This window comes from Lepisma saccharinum, unplaced genomic scaffold, assembly GCF_977018435.1.
Source record: "Lepisma saccharinum unplaced genomic scaffold, izLepSacc3.1 HAP1_SCAFFOLD_42, whole genome shotgun sequence".
NCBI lineage: Eukaryota > Metazoa > Arthropoda > Insecta > Zygentoma > Lepismatidae > Lepisma > Lepisma saccharinum.
The window spans coordinates 3724604-3730489 of NW_028142902.1; positions in this window are offsets into that span (position 1 = coordinate 3724604).

Here is a 5886-nt window from a genome sequence, read left to right on the forward strand (position 1 = left end):
TAATACATCCTTGGAATCACGTTTTACAAGAACATTAAATAAAATTTCAAACTCGCATATCTCTGTTACTATAGAAGATACAGAAGTGATTTTACACTCAATGTAATCAGGTCGAAGCTCTCTATTGGCTCATCCGGAAAAATTTTAGCCATGTGTAATATTCATGCATAGTTACCATGGAAACTATCATAACAATAAAGTAAACAATCTATTTGTGCATGATTTGTTGTCGTTGTCGTGGAGATTTCAAATAACCACTTTCATTGTTGAAACAATGTAATACATCCTTGGAATCACGTTTTACAAAAACATTATATAAAATTTCAAACTCGCATATCTCCGTTATTATAGAAGATACAGAAGTGATTTTACACTCAATGTAATCAGGTCGAAGCTCTCTATTTGCTCATCCGGAAAAATTTTACCCATGTGTAATATTCATGCATAGTTACCATGGAAACTATCATAACAATAAAGTAAACAATCTATTTGTGCATGATTGTAGTCGTTGTCGTGGAGATTTGAAATAACCACTTTCATTGTTGAAACAATGTAATACATCCTTGGAATCACGTTTTACAAGAATATTATATAAAATTTCAAACTCGCATATCTCCGTTATTATAGAAGATACAGAAGTGATTTTACACTCAATGTAATCAGGTCGAAGCTCTCTATTGGCTCATCCGAAAAAATTTTAAACATGTGTAATATTCATGCTTAGTTACCATGGAAACTATCATAACAATAAAGTAAACAATCTTTTTGTGCATGATTGTAGTCGTTGTCGTGGAGATTTGAAAAAAACCACTTTCATTGTTGAAACAATGTAATACATCCTTGGAATCACGTTTTACAAGAACATTAAATAAAATTTCAAACTCGCATATCTCTGTTACTATAGAAGATACAGAAGTGATTTTACACTCAATGTAATCAGGTCGAAGCTCTCTATTTGCTCATCCGGAAAAATTTTACCCATGTGTAATATTCATGCATAGTTACCATGGAAACTATCATAACAATAAAGTAAACAATCTATTTGTGCATGATTGTAGTCGTTGTCGTGGAGATTTGAAATAACCACTTTCATTGTTGAAACAATGTAATACATCCTTGGAATCACGTTTTACAAGAACATTAAATAAAATTTCAAACTCGCATATCTCTGTTACTATAGAAGATACAGAAGTGATTTTACACTCAATGTAATCAGGTCGAAGCTCTCTATTTGCTCATCCGGAAAAATTTTACCCATGTGTAATATTCATGCATAGTTACCATGGAAACTATCATAACAATAAAGTAAACAATCTATTTGTGCATGATTGTAGTCGTTGTCGTGGAGATTTGAAATAACCACTTTCATTGTTGAAACAATGTAATACATCCTTGGAATCACGTTTTACAAGAACATTAAATAAAATTTCAAACTCGCATATCTCTGTTACTGTAGAAGATACAGAAGTGATTTTACACTCAATGTAATCAGGTCGAAGCTCTCTATTGGCTCATCCGAAAAAATTTTAAACATGTGTAATATTCATGCTTAGTTACCATGGAAACTATCATAACAATAAAGTAAACAATCTTTTTGTGCATGATTGTAGTCGTTGTCGTGGAGATTTGAAAAAAACCACTTTCATTGTTGAAACAATGTAATACATCCTTGGAATCACGTTTTACAAGAACATTAAATAAAATTTCAAACTCGCATATCTCTGTTACTATAGAAGATACAGAAGTGATTTTACACTCAATGTAATCAGGTCGAAGCTCTCTATTTGCTCATCCGGAAAAATTTTACCCATGTGTAATATTCATGCATAGTTACCATGGAAACTATCATAACAATAAAGTAAACAATCTATTTGTGCATGATTGTAGTCGTTGTCGTGGAGATTTGAAATAACCACTTTCATTGTTGAAACAATGTAATACATCCTTGGAATCACGTTTTACAAGAACATTAAATAAAATTTCAAACTCGCATATCTCTGTTACTGTAGAAGATACAGAAGTGATTTTACACTCAATGTAATCAGGTCGAAGCTCTCTATTGGCTCATCCGAAAAAATTTTACCCATGTGTAATATTCATGCATAGTTACCATGGAAACTACCATAACAATAAAGTAAACAATCTATTTGTGCATGATTGTAGTCGTTGTCGTGGAGATTTGAAATAACCACTTTCATTGTTGAAACAATGTAATACATCCTTGGAATCACGTTTTACAAGAATATTATATAAAATTTCAAACTCGCATATCTCCGTTATTATAAAAGATACAGAAGTGATTTTACACTCAATGTAATCAGGTCGAAGCTCTCTATTGGCTCATCCGGAAAAATTTTACCCATGTGTAATATTCATGCATAGTTACCATGGAAACTATCATAACAATAAAGTAAACAATCTATTTGTGCATGATTGTAGTCGTTGTCGTGGAGATTTGAAATAACCACTTTCATTGTTGAAACAATGTAATACATCCTTGGAATCACGTTTTACAAGAACATTAAATAAAATTTCAAACTCGCATATCTCTGTTACTATAGAAGATACAGAAGTGATTTTACACTCAATGTAATCAGGTCGAAGCTCTCTATTGGCTCATCCGAAAAAATTTTACCCATGTGTAATATTCATGCATAGTTACCATGGAAACTACCATAACAATAAAGTAAACAATCTATTTGTGCATGATTGTAGTCGTTGTCGTGGAGATTTGAAATAACCACTTTCATTGTTGAAACAATGTAATACATCCTTGGAATCACGTTTTACAAGAATATTATATAAAATTTCAAACTCGCATATCTCCGTTATTATAAAAGATACAGAAGTGATTTTACACTCAATGTAATCAGGTCGAAGCTCTCTATTGGCTCATCCGGAAAAAATTTACCCATGTGTAATATTCATGCTTAGTTACCATGGAAACTATCATAACAATAAAGTAAACAATCTATTTGTGCATGATTGTAGTCGTTGTCGTGGAGATTTGAAAAAACCACTTTCATTGTTGAAACAATGTAATACATCGTTGGAATCACGTTTTACAAGAACATTAAATAAAATTTCAAACTCGCATATCTCTGTTACTATAGAAGATACAGAAGTGATTTTACACTCAATGTAATCAGGTCGAAGCTCTCTATTTGCTCATCCGGAAAAATTTTACCAATGTGTAATATTCATGCATAGTTACCATGGAAACTATCATAACAATAAAGTAAACAATCTATTTGTGCATGATTGTAGTCGTTGTCGTGGAGATTTCAAATAACCACTTTCATTGTTGAAACAATGTAATACATCCTTGGAATCACGTTTTACAAGAACATTATATAAAATTTCAAACTCGCATATCTCCGTTATTATAAAAGATACAGAAGTGATTTTACACTCAATGTAATCAGGTCGAAGCTCTCTATTGGCTCATCCGGAAAAATTTTAGCCATGTGTAATATTCATGCATAGTTACCATGGAAACTATCATAACAATAAAGTAAACAATCTATTTGTGCATGATTTGTTGTCGTTGTCGTGGAGATTTCAAATAACCACTTTCATTGTTGAAACAATGTAATACATCCTTGGAATCACGTTTTACAAGAATGTTATATAAAATTTCAAACTCGCATATCTCCGTTATTATAGAAGATACAGAAGTGATTTTACACTCAATGTAATCAGGTCGAAGCTCTCTATTGGCTCATCCGAAAAAATTTTAAACATGTGTAATATTCATGCTTAGTTACCATGGAAACTATCATAACAATAAAGTAAACAATCTTTTTGTGCATGATTGTAGTCGTTGTCGTGGAGATTTGAAAAAAACCACTTTCATTGTTGAAACAATGTAATACATCCTTGGAATCACGTTTTACAAGAACATTAAATAAAATTTCAAACTCGCATATCTCTGTTACTATAGAAGATACAGAAGTGATTTTACACTCAATGTAATCAGGTCGAAGCTCTCTATTTGCTCATCCGGAAAAATTTTACCCATGTGTAATATTCATGCATAGTTACCATGGAAACTATCATAACAATAAAGTAAACAATCTATTTGTGCATGATTGTAGTCGTTGTCGTGGAGATTTGAAATAACCACTTTCATTGTTGAAACAATGTAATACATCCTTGGAATCACGTTTTACAAGAACATTAAATAAAATTTCAAACTCGCATATCTCTGTTACTATAGAAGATACAGAAGTGATTTTACACTCAATGTAATCAGGTCGAAGCTCTCTATTGGCTCATCCGAAAAAATTTTACCCATGTGTAATATTCATGCATAGTTACCATGGAAACTACCATAACAATAAAGTAAACAATCTATTTGTGCATGATTGTAGTCGTTGTCGTGGAGATTTGAAATAACCACTTTCATTGTTGAAACAATGTAATACATCCTTGGAATCACGTTTTACAAGAATATTATATAAAATTTCAAACTCGCATATCTCCGTTATTATAAAAGATACAGAAGTGATTTTACACTCAATGTAATCAGGTCGAAGCTCTCTATTGGCTCATCCGGAAAAAATTTACCCATGTGTAATATTCATGCTTAGTTACCATGGAAACTATCATAACAATAAAGTAAACAATCTATTTGTGCATGATTGTAGTCGTTGTCGTGGAGATTTGAAAAAACCACTTTCATTGTTGAAACAATGTAATACATCGTTGGAATCACGTTTTACAAGAACATTAAATAAAATTTCAAACTCGCATATCTCTGTTACTATAGAAGATACAGAAGTGATTTTACACTCAATGTAATCAGGTCGAAGCTCTCTATTTGCTCATCCGGAAAAATTTTACCAATGTGTAATATTCATGCTTAGTTACCATGGAAACTATCATAACAATAAAGTAAACAATCTTTTTGTGCATGATTGTAGTCGTTGTCGTGGAGATTTGAAAAAAACCACTTTCATTGTTGAAACAATGTAATACATCCTTGGAATCACGTTTTACAAGAACATTAAATAAAATTTCAAACTCGCATATCTCTGTTACTATAGAAGATACAGAAGTGATTTTACACTCAATGTAATCAGGTCGAAGCTCTCTATTGGCTCATCCGGAAAAATTTTAGCCATGTGTAATATTCATGCATAGTTACCATGGAAACTATCATAACAATAAAGTAAACAATCTATTTGTGCATGATTTGTTGTCGTTGTCGTGGAGATTTCAAATAACCACTTTCATTGTTGAAACAATGTAATACATCCTTGGAATCACGTTTTACAAAAACATTATATAAAATTTCAAACTCGCATATCTCCGTTATTATAGAAGATACAGAAGTGATTTTACACTCAATGTAATCAGGTCGAAGCTCTCTATTTGCTCATCCGGAAAAATTTTACCCATGTGTAATATTCATGCATAGTTACCATGGAAACTATCATAACAATAAAGTAAACAATCTATTTGTGCATGATTGTAGTCGTTGTCGTGGAGATTTGAAATAACCACTTTCATTGTTGAAACAATGTAATACATCCTTGGAATCACGTTTTACAAGAATATTATATAAAATTTCAAACTCGCATATCTCCGTTATTATAGAAGATACAGAAGTGATTTTACACTCAATGTAATCAGGTCGAAGCTCTCTATTGGCTCATCCGAAAAAATTTTAAACATGTGTAATATTCATGCTTAGTTACCATGGAAACTATCATAACAATAAAGTAAACAATCTTTTTGTGCATGATTGTAGTCGTTGTCGTGGAGATTTGAAAAAAACCACTTTCATTGTTGAAACAATGTAATACATCCTTGGAATCACGTTTTACAAGAACATTAAATAAAATTTCAAACTCGCATATCTCTGTTACTATAGAAGATACA